Raw genomic sequence first — 14,604 nt, forward strand, 5'->3', positions numbered from 1 at the left:
ACTGAAAAAGTATTCAGATAACAGCTGAGAGCTAGGAACAGGAGATGCCAAAAGCACCCCCACCTTGTAGATCCCACAGTGATGGTGGCTTTTTCAGGCTACTTCTTTTGCCAGAAGTCCCCTGTCTTAGACCCTTTCCTGTTGCTGTGATGAAATCCCTTGGCAAAAGCAACTCAAGAGAGAGAGCTTTTATTTGAGTTCATGGTTCATGGGTTTGATCTGTCATGGCAAGGAAGTCAAGGCAGGAACTTACAGCAGCTGCTCATATCACACCCACAGACAGGAAGCAGAGAGAGCAGAATATCTGTGTTCAGCAAGTTCTTTCCCACTTTTATATTCTAGGATCTAAGCCCATGGCATGGAACAGAATCTTTGTTTACCTTTAGAAGAACTACACAGTCTTGGTCCCTTCAACATTTCCCCATGAAGAGGAGAAGGGCATATGAAGCCTTCTGTTCCCCGAGGAAGTATTAGAAATTGATAGTTGTTGGTGCAGAGGGAGACAGTTCTTCGGTGATATACCCACTGGTAAGTTTCCCGTGTTCCAGTAACTACCCCTCATCCACAGTCATTTAAATAATCTTAACTAAACTCATTGGTTTACAAAACAAAACAAAAGCTATGAAGGTAGAATGAAGACTAGTTTGAAGAAGAAGGGGGTCAGCAGAAGTGAGAGGAATAAAAGTGAAGGGAATTGGAGATAAATATGATATATATGTATGAAAATGTTATAATGAAGCACATTTTCATGTATAATTAATATAGTCCTCTCTTTTTACTTTGTCTCTAAATCCAGGACCATGTAACCCATGGTCAGAGCTGCCAAATTCTGCTACTTGCTGGGACTGAAACTTGGCTGCTCCTTTCAATTACATTTGATCAGTTTTCTGTTGTCAATGGTTACCTTTCCTGCTTAAGCTTTCCTTTAACTCCTTTTCACACGCTGAGCTAGGTGGGGTCTTGCCCTGAGGTCATCACTCCCTAAAGTCCATTTAGCATTTGACTTTTCTTTAATGTTTTTATCTCTCTCTTTTTCTCCTCACAATGTACATTTATATTTCTCCTTGCCTCACTTGCTCCTTTTCATTGTACAGCTGTATAAGAATGACTAATAACCATGTGACACAGTCGATACTAGTCTGTCTTGAAATCTCCTCTGCCAAGGGCATTGACCCAAAACTCTTCAATTAACCTCAGGCAAATTTCTAGGACAAATACAGAAAACGGCCATGTTCTTTGCCAATATATCACGAGAATGGCCTCTAGGACACTTGCTTATATTCTTTGCCTCTAAAATTTCCAGATCTGAATCCCCAACTTAAAATCTCCCTCAGACTGCCTTCTATGCTCCTACTTCAATGGCCAATTAAGTACCCTCTTAAAATGCTCAACTGATTTTCTAGTGCAAAATTCCAAAATCTTATGTAATACTCCAGCAAGCAGCATGGTCAGCCTATGGAGCAGTACCCCACTCCCAGTACCAACTTCTGTCTCAGCCACTGTTCTAGTGCTGTGAAGAGACACTATGACTAGAAACTACTAAAAAAGAAAGTAAGTATTCATTCTTTTTCAAATCACCACATTTGACCGCGTCTGGCAATTACAAGGTCACCAACTTTTTCGTCATAGTTTGTATTAAAACTTTTGAACTTCAGAATGAAATCAAACTTGTCCTGAAACTTTCCTATGCCAGCTTATCCACAGGAATTACTGATGGTTTTTTACTGGCACTCTTACCCCCAAAGAAAAGTTACAAAACACAACAGAATTTACTAACAAGAGTTTTATTAAGACAAGGAGAAAGGGATAGATGTGATCAGGCCTGTGAAAGGACACTTGTGAGAAAGAGGGCGGGGGAACATGGGGCCTGCCTTTTAAAGGCCAGGACGCACCTGTGCACACAGGCCCACATGGCTATTCCACGTATGTGCATAGATCACATGGTCACGTCCACCCGATTATGTGACCATGCAGCCATGGGGCATGTATGACCTGGAAATGGATAGGCGAAGATGACTAAGTGTCCCAAGGGGCATGCACGACCATGGGGGTGTGGTTGGAATTCCTATCAATTACTTTGCTAGCCCCCTTCTTCTTAAGACCTGCGTGTATTTTGTCATTTTGGATATAATCATGTTCTACCTTAGCATGAATTTTACTTTCATCAAGGCAGTAGAAATAAATGGAACATCCTGTGTCCATAAATTGACAGTAGGTAGCCCTGAGCAGACAGAATAGTTCCTTCTCTATAGACTCAGCTGCAGATAGTCACTGATCCAGGCCAGCACAGTAGAGTGGCTCAGGTTGTCACTGGTGACTGATGTTGAACACACATCAATCTCTGTTCTTGTCTTGAGGAAAAGAATCTGGTCAAAACAGGTTAAGTGGGAGTTTATTTAACAAAGTGATTCCCAAGCAAAGCAAGCACTGCACAGAGACTGGATGAGATGCTCTGAAGACAGCAGGGCACACATTACAGTGAGTTCTTACTTTTACTGAAGTTTTCATAAATGTTCAGGAAGTAGGTAGCACATTCACTGGGGTAAGGTAACTGTTTTCCCTTCCCAAATCATGATGAAACACATCTCCCTTTAGAGAAATCCTTTCCATGATTCTCTAATGAAGCCTACAAAGTGAGAGGGAAGACAGCAAGACCACAATATAAATATGATAATGAAGGTGAGGTCTTCTGCAGATGTAAGTCATGTTTCTGTACAAGTGTGGGAAAATGCTCTGGTGCCTTAGGTTGTTTTCTGTTGTTGTTGTTGTTGGTTTCTTGGTTTGAGACAGAATCTCAAACCAGGCTGGCCTGGAGCTTGCAGACTGGCCATGAATGCACAGAGATTTGCCTCCATCTGTACCTGGCAAACTAGGATTGAAGGCATGCATCACCATGCCTGGTCTCACCTTGGCTATTTGTATAGCAAGAAAAGCCATCTGCCTCCTGGAGAACTTTTAGCCACAAAGGAGCATTCTGACCATTAGAAAGCAGAGCTGCCAAGTTATAAGTGTAATTTTCATCATCAACCCCATGGCTGTGTGTCAGTTAAGAAAACAAACTTTATCATGACAGCAGGCCAGGGTTTACCAATGGCTTGCCAGGCTGCACAAACAGGAAGCAGGACTTAGGCTGTAGGACTCTCCTTCCCAGGAGCTGCTCTGCTGCCCTCCCACCTCTGTCCTCCCACTGGTCTCCCATCTGTCTCTGTCCCATTTAAACCACCCAACCGTGCTTTCCCAAGCCTTCAGATGTGTTTCATGTAAACACTCTTTCTCTCTGCCCCCCTCTCCCTCCAAACTGATTTAGGAAAAAGAAGACATCCTTTTCGTAAGATCTGAATGAAATGCATTTGGTGGCAAAGATATCAAATTGCTGTCTCCTTTACGGCACTCCTTATTCATATTCCCTCTTGCATTGAGGGCAGGCAAGAAGGGATCTTCCAGTATATAAATGCTACACTTTTCTCCTTAGGTGAACTGTATTTATGGATTGCATGTTGATTGCCCCCACCTATGGTGATATTTTATCTGTGCTCTAATAAATAAAGCTTGCATAGAGATCAGAGGACAGAGCCAGCCACTATATTAAACATAGAGGCCAGGCCATGATTGCACACACCTTTAATCCTAGCATTTAGGAGGCAGATATTCATCCGGATCTCTGTGAGTTCAAGACCACACTGAAAACAGAGCCAGGCATGATAGCACATGCCTTTATTCTGAGCACTAGTTAAACATAGAGGTCTGGAGGTCTGTACAGACAGACAGAAAGCAATTGAGTTGGGCAGAAAGAGGAAGTGATGTAGCTGGGCGGAAAGAGGAAGTAAGATGGCAGGGCATAGAAAGGTATATAGGCATGAGTATACAGAAAGTAGCTCTCTTGGGCTGAGGATTTCCTAGCTGTAAGAATTTGTGGCTGGCATGTTCTATTCCTCTGATCTTTGAGCTTTCACCCCAATATCTGGCTCTGGTTTTTGTTTTGTTTTGTTTTGTTTTTTATTAATAAGACCATTTAGCAATTCATTACACCCATCCCCAGTGGGAAGAAACAGACTGCACTTCACTGGAAAGCTGCTCCAGTTACTGTTATGGCTTAGATTACCCCAAGTTCATGACCAAAAACTTGATCCCTATAGTGAAAAAAAAATATTGGAAGATGCCATGGACTATTAGAAAGGAGCTAAGTATCTCTCCAGCTCCCTCCTCCTCCTCCTCCTCCTCCTCCTCCTCCTCCTCCTCCTCCTCCTCCTTCTCTCTCTCTCTCTCTCTCTCTCTCTCTCTCTCTCTCTCTCTCTCTCTCTCACCTTTCTGACTCTAGTTGTGAGCACTTGCTCCAACATGCAGGCCACAGTGTTCCACCCTTGCCAGAGCCTAAAGAATAGGACCACTTGACCTTGGGCTGAAGAACTCTGAGCCCAAATGAACTTCTGTTTACCTAGTAAATAGCTCAAGCTTTCATTACAGCAGCACAAAGCTGACTGGCAGAGTTATATCCATACAGAGATGAACATTCTATACCAAGTGGCTTAGGTGAATACATTGGAAGGGGATTTTGATGGTTTGGGGTTTGTTGGTTTGTTTGTTTGTTTGTTTGAGCTAGGACCCAGGCTGGACTTTAATTCTTTATGTAGATGAGGATAACTTTGAACTACTGTTCTTCCTCCCAATGGCTAGGATTACTGGCACTTGCCACTGTAGAGGTAATTTTAAGAATAAATATGTAAGAATTTTAAAAAGACCCACTTATACACAGCTGTGAACTCTTACATGTTCAGTCTGTGACATCTTTACATCATAATTAGTATTCTGCAGTAACTAAAAAACATAATTAAATAAAATGGAAAGAGAAAGAATATTTGTAACTATGCAGAAAGTCTATACTATTGAAGATTTTTTTTTTTGATTTTGAGACAGGGTTTCTCTGTGTAGCCCTGGCTGTCCTAGAACTCACTCTGTAGACCAGGTGGTCTCGAATTCAGAGATCCACCTGCCTCTGCCTCCTGAGTGCTGGGATTAAAGGTGTGCACTACCACTGCCCAGCTGTGGAATATTATTTTAAGGAGTCAAAGGTGTGTTTCATTTTTTTTTAACCTTACCTGCCTAAGGCACATGACTGATCTAATAAAGAGCTGAATAGTTAATAGTTAGGCAGAGAAAGGATAGGCAGGGCTGGCAGGAAGAGAGAATAAATAGGAGGAGAAATGTAGACTCAAGAGAGAAAAAGAAGAAGGGAAGAAGAGAAGTACGAGAAAGAGAGGGACACATCTGGGGCAAGGAGCCAGGCAGCTGCCAGACAGACAGACATGAGAAACAGTGAAAGTAAAACATACAGAAAGAGAGTAAGAAAAGTAAAAGGCCCAAGGCAAAAGACAAAGAGAAACAGGTTAAGTTAAAAGAGCTAGCCAGAAATGAGCCTAAGCTAGGCCAAGCATTCAAAACTATTGATAAGTCTCAGTGTCATGATTTGGGAGCTGGTTAGTGGCATGAAAGAAAGAGCCTGGTACCCTATCCCAGCGCTTCTTACACACACACACACACACACACACACACACACACACACACACACACACACACGAGGTAATAGTCTTCAGCAAAGGTCTCCTTACACTGAGCATGTATCAACCTCTCAAGTAGCTGGGATGAATTTTCAAAGAAAATGGTTAAAATTTAATTAAAATATTTCCAAATATAAAGTGTTTTCCCAGAGTAGATTAAACAGCAAAGCACCCCCCAAGACTTGAAGGGAAAACAAGAAAGCACTTGTTGTGTAATCAATGACAATAAAACCTAAGAGACAGCAAGAGAGTAAAGACTGCATTGCAATAATTCCCTTATTCAGGTGACATAGACATTGGATAGGAACATCATTAACATAATAAATAAAATAATATTTATGGGGCTACTGAGATAGCTCAGTACATAAGTGCACTTGCTGCCAAGCCTGGGGACCTGAGTCTGACCCTTGGGACTGACATGGTAGAAGAAGAGAATTGACTGCCCAAAGTGGTTCTCTGCATACATGTGCCCACACAGATGCACACACATACACACATAATAACTATAATGAACATTTTAATTTTCATGCTTTTTCTATGTGTGATTACCTTAAAATCTATCATTAACAATGCTCTTGAATATTTTAAAAATTGTTGGTCCATATTTGAAATAATAGAAAAGATAGTATTATATATATGGACAATAACTCATGTCATTTAGCTGCTATTGAGCTATATTAAAGTAAAATATAAGGAGTAGAAAAATGTGATAGTTCAGAGCACTAGCCCACAAATGAGTCTTCATATCTCAGTGCCACTCAATGGTTCCCTCCCTATAAATAAAAGTGATAAGCCACTCATTTTAGATACATGCTATGCCTAGGTTAGGCTTAATATTAGCCTACTTTACAATAAGTGCCAAGGGAGAGATCCATGAAACCCACTGCCTTTTGAGTCTCCACTTTAGCATATCCAGATAACCATTCAGATAACCTGGCTGTCCTCTGCTGGGCTGGGAAAACTGCTGCTTCTGCCTAATTCCTTAATAAATGCATATCTTCTATATTTAAGGAGGGGTCCAAGGAAGGCTTTTCTTTGTAAATGAGTTTTCCTTCTCAAAAAATGTCCCTGTTTTGCATGTATAATCAACTGTTAAACCACTTGTTATACATAGAAGACTCTAAGACTGAATGTTGTCTTAACTGCAACAGACAAGTGGATTAATATTTGGATAACTCTAAAACTTGCCTTTCTGCGTTTAAGGAATTGCTCAACATCCTTAGTCATCAGGGAAATGCAAATCAAAACAACTCTGAGATACAATCTTACACCTGTCAAAATGGCCAAGATCAAAAACACTGAAGACAGCTTATGTTGGAGAGGATGTGGAGCAAGGGGAACACTCCTCTACTGTTGGTGGGAATGCAAACTTGTACAGCCACTCTAGAAATCAGTATGGCAGTTTCTCAGAAAACTGGGAATAAGTCTTCCTCAAAACTCAGCTATACCACTCTTGGGCATATACTCAAGGAATGCTCAATCTTAACACAAGGACACATGCTCAACTATGTTCATAGCAGCATTATTCGTAATAGCAAAAAACTGGAATCAACCTACATGCCCCTCAACTGAAGAATGGATAAAGAAAATGTGGCACATATAAACAATGGAGTACTACTCAGCAGTAAAAAAACAATGGTATGAAATTTGCAGGCAAATGGACGGAACTAGAAATTTTATCATCTTGAGTGTGTACATAGTATGTACTCACTCATAAGTGGATACTAAATGTGAGGGAAGGGATGGCCAGACTGCAACCCACAACTCCAAAGAGGCTACCTAACAGGGAAAGACCCTAGGAGGGACACATGGATGACCCTGTGAAGGAGAAATGGATGAGATCTACAGGAACGGACTGGGTATTGGGGGGGGGGTGACAGAGGGCGAGGAGTGGGGGATGAGAATATAGGGAAATGGGAGGGTCAAGCTGGAACAGAGACAGAATGGGAGGGCAAGGAGGAAGATATCATGATATATGAGAACATCATGGGAACAGGAAGAGGCAGGGTGCTGGGGAGGCTCTCAGAAATCCACAAGGTTGACCCTACCTTGGTCTGCTGGCAGTGGTCTAGAGGGTGCCTGGACAGGTCCTCTCTGGTGACCAGCCTAGCAAATAACCTTGCTGTCTTCATAGAACCTTTGTCCAGTGACAGATGGAGGCAGATGCAGAGATCCACAGCCAGGCACAAGCTGAGCTCTTGGAATCCAATAGATGAGAGAGAGGAGAGATTCTGCAGGTGAGGGACATCGAGATCATGATGGGAGGATGTGCAGAGATGACCAGCCACACTAGTGGAAGCCCATGAACTGTGGACTGATGGCTGTGGAGCCCCCATGGGATTGGACTAGGCCCTCTGGATATGAAAGATGATTGTTTGGCTTGAACTGTTTGGGGGGCACCCAGGCAGGGGGATCAAGATCTGTCCCTGGCACATGGGCAGGCTTCTGGGAATCCAGTGCCTGAGGGGTGGTGCCTTGCACAGCCTTGGTGAAATGGGAAGGGGCTTGGACTTGCCTAGTCTCAGTGTCTGCTGACTCCACATGGGAGACCTCAATTTGGGGGAGGTGGAGATGTGGGGTGGCTTGGGAAAGAGGGCTGGGGGGTGGGAGGAGGGAGGATGGGGGATCTGTGGATAGTATGTGGAGTGAGTAGAAAATTTCTTATAAAGAAAAATGAAACAAACAAACAAACAAACAAAAAACTTGCCTTTCTGTGGATGTTCTTTCTGGGTGAACATTTCAGTCAGTGCAAGGAAAACTCACTCCATTAAATTCCTCTCTGGGATATCACACTGCATTCTATATGTTATCAGATGGATATTTTGTAAGCATTGCTATTCAACTGTTCCAGCCTGAAAAAATGGGTACTTTCTTGCATTTTCCTCAGAACACTGATGGGGTCTCAAACACTGAGGACCAGTGAGGGTAAGAGACATAAGCAGCAATCTTGCCAACACATAGCAGTGACCCATTCTACATACTTTTCTTTCCTTTTTACTTTAGTTTCCATGGTCAGCCACAGACTGAAAATGTTAAAAGGAAGATGACAGAAATAAACAAAACACATTTTAAACTAAGTGCCATTCTAGCAGTGTGGAGAAATCTCAAGTCACCTTACTCTGTCCTTCCCAGGATTTGAGTCATATGCTGATGATCTATTAACCACATAGCTGTTGTAATACCCAGTAACCCTCATCTAACTTAGTGATGCCTCCAAACACAAAAGGAGTGATCCTGGCTATTCAGATTTGTCAGAGGGAAACCATATGTGTTTCCTGGTATTAAGAAGAATTCTTGATGTAATAAGGGAAAAATTATATGCTGATGTTGCTAACAGTCAGGAGAGGAGAAAGATAAAGAACAAAAGACTGATGTTTCTTGTATTACTTGTTACTATTCTAGATAGCAAATGCCACAGCCTTGATGTGTGCTAAGTGCTTAATTGGATTAAAAATGCAAACCTGGCACAATGAAGCACCCATTTCATCATAGCTATGAGGCTGAGGCAGGGAGGATTATGAGGTTAAGCCTATAAAGGCTCTGTTTCAGAGAAAAGTTAGAAAACTTTGTTTGTTTATAGAAAATGTGTTCTACTTGAAGGTAATGGGTTGTTCCAGAGAACTTTGACCCTACTAGATCTCACAGGCTTCTCTCACAGGCTTCATGTCATCTCACCATCACTAGAAGGGAAAGCACATTATAGGAAGATACCAGGTGACAGAAAGCACATCCACTCGGCCTGTACTACAGTTTGTTCTTATGATTGTTCTATCATACTATTAGTTATGATCTTCTCTGTGTGTCTAATACATAGATTAAAGTTTATTACAGCCATGTGCTGTTTATCACAGCACATACGTGTGTGTGTGTGTGTGTGTGTGTGTGTGTGTGTGTGTGTGTGTGTGTGTGTGTGTGGTTCTGCGGTTCTGCACTGTTTGTAGTTTCAGATCTCTTTTCGGTGTTTTGGACTGCATTCCCCACAGATTAGGGGCTCTTACTGTCCTATAAAATGTTGGTCTTTCTGCAGGGAAGAACTAGATTGGGAAACAAATCCACCAGTAGATGGCAGTGCTGATTCAATTTCTGGATAGATTATTAGAACAGAAAAGCAATATACTGCTAAAATATGGCTATTTCACCTTGGGTTCCTGCAATGCATCTTCCTCCACCTGCTACTGTCCTTGTTGTCCCTCTGAGGTCTGACCTGAACAGTTGTAGCCAACTCCTTAACTAGATGCTAGTGTCTGCCCTCTTCCAATCCACTTTCATACAAGCGGGTAAGATTTCTGTCAATCAAATATAGAAGGTGGTATCATGGCTTAAAATGCTAATCACAATCATCAAAGCAGTTTTCAATGATGACATTATTTAGCACCTCTTTTCTTTATTTTCTTCTATCAATTTCACTATCTACACGTTATTCTAAACAGTTCCTTCAAGCAATGATCTTCAACATTCCGAACCTGCTGCATATTTAGAATATATACTATCCACATCCACCAGCATATATGCATATTTCTGGATGAGCGACCTTCCATATCTGAAGATTCAGTCAACTTTAGATGGAAACCAATTTTTTAGTTGTGTCTAAAAGATATGCACATAGAGGACCACTCCTAAGGAGGGAATTTATACCAGCACTGAAAACCTGGTTTTAAAAAATGGCAGAGGAGGTCATAGGACCTAGAGGGGAATGTACCACTGATGTTCTGATAAATGAACATGGTATCATGTAGATGAATTTTTTTTTGTAGATGATTTTCTAAATGCTCTTAATTAAAACAAACAAACAAACAACAACAACAAAAACAAAAAACAAAAACAAAACAACAACAACAAAAAAAAAAACACAGAGCCAGAAATTTGGGTGAAAGCCTTAGAGAGATCAAGGAAATAGGGAAAGCCACCAACCAACCTCACCTCACCAACTCCAAAGCTTCCCAGGACAGCTTCTTCCTGTATACTTAGGTTTAGGTTTGTATGCCTTTTCTGTTCTGTTCTCTCATTGGCTCTCTTAGCCCAGCCACATCACTTCCTCTTCCTACACAGCTCTGTCACTTTCTGTCTGTCTGTACAGACCTCCAGATCTCTATGGTTAATACTGGGATTAAAGGCATGTGTCACCACATTTGACTCTGTTCCCTAGCATGGCCTTGAACACACAGAGATCCTGCCTGCTAAGTGATAGGATTAAGGGCGTGTGCTACCACTGCCTGACTTTTGTTTACTTAAAATGGCTCACTATTCCCTCTGATCTCCAGGCAAGCTTTATTTATTAAAGCACAAAGAAAATATCACCACAGTATCAACATTCCTTCTAAGTATTTATGCTGATGCTCACTGATGAGTGCTGCTCTCAGCCTTGGTCAGGGAAGCTCCTATTTATAGAAGGGAATGGTTAATACTGGGATGCATAATGGGTCAATGTACTGGAAATAAATGACAGCTGACATCTCAGAACTAAATTGGACGTCTGTATCACCCTCTCCCACCCCAAGGCTCAGGAAAAATTGCAGAAGAGTGGGTGGAAAGAGCAGAAGCAGTGTGGTGAAACACTGTCTTCTGAGTATGACACAATAAACTTGTTGTGGTGATGGAGTCACAAAAGCTGTGGTTATCTACACAAAACTGGGCCCAACAACATTCTTTCACATATGAGAGAGGGATTCATATGGCCCCATCCTGGCTTAGGAAACAAGTTAATGACTTCAAGAACAGCTAGAGTAATATTGCTCAGTGGTGTAACCACCGGTGGACTGATTGTTCTTCCTCAAGTAAATAACCCCCTATTGGAGAAATTATTTTGGCCACTCCACGTAGTTAAAAGGATATTTATTAAATGGCGTAACTCACAAATTAAGTAATGGGTAGGTCGCAGGGTCTGGGGAAGGTGTAATGCAGTCCAGCGGTGTTCTCCAGTGCTCTGCACAGTCAATCTGCACCAGTCAGCGTTCTGGCACCGAGAGAGCGCCCAGAGCGAGCGCTGGCCCATCCAGCTCTCGGGTCCCCAGGCGCCTCCCCTCGCCCCGCCTCGTAGGCGTGACAGTTGCCAGAGTCTCAATGGGGGTTGGAACTTCCAGAACCAAGCTGGAATGGCTACCCACTACATCTCCCCCTTTTTGTCTAAATAAGAAGGTTCTAAACTAATACAAGACTATATACAAAGGAATGGTTATCAAATATTGTCCAGAAATAATGAGAGATAATGACCTAGATAAGATGTAACTACAACCAATGCAAACAATATCAAGCAAGAAACACATACTAAAATCCAGAGAAGTATAGAGCATAGGGAAAAAGCATGTTATAAAGATCATTCAAAGGTGTCCTATCCTAAAGAACCTGAACCTAATACTTAATATGTTCTATCTAAGATATCATATATACTAAGTTGTAACTATAACTGCTAGTCTTCAATCCCATCAAAGACCTGAGAAGGAACATAATGGTCCCTGAGAAATGGTAGATGGATGCAAGCAACTTTCGGGAATCTTGCAAGAGTAGACCAAGACAGCTGGCAGCCTGGACAGTCACCTAATGTTTCTCAGCATTGTTGGTGCATTCAAATTGGCTACAGGCCTAGAGTATCTGACAGACCATTTTCAGAAGCAGGATTTCTGAAAGACCATCTTACCCTGTCTTGGCAGAGTACAGTGGTCGCTTTCCTTGTGTCCCGCTTGTCCAGAAAGGAGAGCATTGCATTTGTACTGTCAGCCATCAAGGCAAGGGCAGTTCTTTGCCCAGTAGGCCATTTTGTGCCAAAAGACAAACTTCCAAATGGAAATGTCTTAGAAGCCCAACATTCTCTCGGGATCAATTGGTGCAGCCAGGAGCAATTGTGTCTCACGTCAACAGAATTCTAAGTTATTTAAATGCCATATTCTCCAGGTCTATGAAGTGTTTGACGATTACCTGCCCATCTGACCTATGTATCTGTAAATCTGGATAACCTAACTAACGTAACTATAGAGATGACAGGCATAGGCGACTATAAATCTATAAATCTTATCTATCGAAATAACCTAAGGACTAAGGCTTCACATAAATAAGGTAAACAGTCTATAAGCAAATGTATGGTGAAGAACGATGACTTCAAAATTGTGACAATACACAAGATATTTATAACAGAGGTAGGAATATATAGTGCGATATGCAATATGACAATAATATTAAATATATATCAATATACCGAATATCCTAAACAGAAGTAGAGCATATATAAAGTATGACAGATATAAATTTACATTTGTATCAATATAAAAATGTTTCAAATAAGAGTAGAAATATATGTACATTATAACAAATATAGTTCTGTATTTGTATCAATATACAAATTATCTTAAACAGGAGTATAAAAATAGTTTACATTTGTATCAACATATAAGAATCTATAACAGTACAAATTACAGTGCAAATTATCTAAGGTTGCTATTTTACTAAGTTTGTTTACTAGTATATACAATGATTTACCATCATATCTTATACCTATCTGTTCCATTTCTTCTCCCCCCACCCCCCTTTTTTATTTATTTATTTATTTATTTATTTTTTTACAATCCTGAGTTAATATTTTCTTCCACCCCCAACCCTATAACCGTCATCCATAACCCTGAGAATTATGAAACCTAAGGGAGAAGGGGCGTCGTTTTCTTAGAATTGCTTCCTGCCGTTTAGGGGTTGATGTTATCTGTTGAGTACTGTGAGAAAGCTCAGATAGTTAAATCTCAGTTAGACTAACTGTAGGTTCTGCAGCAAGTTTTAGAGTAATAGGTAAGATTGTCTGAAATTCTGGCAAGAAGTGTAGTATGATGATGATTACCATGGCATCATTCTGGATTGGGTAGAGTTGTTGTTGTTGGGGCCCCATCTTCCTTCTGGTGACTTCTGAGATTGCTATTGGAAAAACTTATTTGTTATCAAAAATGGGAGGTTTGGATTTAAAGAGGACATAGCAAGTAAGAAAGGATTCTAAGAAATCAAGTGTAAGCATGGAGAGAATTAGAATTTAGAAGACAATGGTCCCCTTTTTATTGGTTTCCTTCTGTCTCACACCAGAGGGCTCTTCTGATATGGGACTGAAGAATCTCTTAAACTTTTCTTTTAGCAATATGCTTGGGTTTAGAGAAGGAGTGAGCCAATTCCATCTCCAAAGCCAGCTTGGCTATAATTGAATTGGCCCGGCTAGCTCAGTCGGTAGAGCATGAGACTCTTAATCTCAGGGTCGTGGGTTTGTGCCCCACGTTGGGCGCCAGATATTGGAGAAATTATTTTGGCCACTCTACGTAGTTAAAAGGATATTTATTAAATGGCATAACTCACAAATTAAGTAATGGGTAGGTCGCAGGGTCTGGGGAAGGTGTAATGCAGTCCAGCGGTGTTCTCCAGAGCTCTGCACAGTCAATCTGCACCGGTCAGCGTTCTGGCACCGAGAGAGCGCCCAGAGCGAGCGCTGGCCCATCCAGCTCCCGGGTCCCCAGGTGCCTCCCCTCGCCCCGCCTCGTAGGCGTGACAGTTGCCAGAGTCTCAATGGGGGTTGGAACTTCCAGAACCAAGCTGGAATGGCTACCCACTACAACCCCCCACCCATGAAGGCAACCCATGTTAAACACAGTGAAAAATACACACACACACACACACACACACACACACACACACACACGCACACACACACAAACACAAGATGAAAGTAGGGGGCCTTTCTGGGAAGAAATAGAGGTTTAGCAAGACAGAGAAAGGAATAAAAGGATAATAGAGGAGGGATAGGATCACAGTATTTTATATACACGTACAAAGTTGTGAAAGAATAAAATTTAAAAATTGCATCTCAACTGAATGCATATAAACTCTTCATGTAATTATTCCACAAACAATACACTATATTTACATACAATACAATACACTATACAATACACTATATTTACATACAATACAATACACTATACAATACCCTATATTCACATACCAAAATCCTCACTATTTTGCACTAGAAGACAATATCCATGGCAGGCCTAGTGGCACACACCTGTGATTCCACAGGTGGGAAGCTAAG

General features: G+C 41.5%; 1 long non-coding RNA gene across 2 annotated transcripts in view; it reads right to left on the reverse strand.

Annotated features, from left to right (window-relative positions):
• The window catches only part of LOC121827176 (uncharacterized), an 85,267-nt gene that overhangs the window by 14,550 nt on the left and 56,113 nt on the right, over positions 1–14,604 (reverse strand). The gene's annotated exons all lie outside the window — the stretch shown is intronic.

The sequence above is a fragment of the Peromyscus maniculatus genome, chromosome 2 (genome assembly GCF_049852395.1).
Source record: "Peromyscus maniculatus bairdii isolate BWxNUB_F1_BW_parent chromosome 2, HU_Pman_BW_mat_3.1, whole genome shotgun sequence".
Lineage (NCBI taxonomy): Eukaryota > Metazoa > Chordata > Mammalia > Rodentia > Cricetidae > Peromyscus > Peromyscus maniculatus.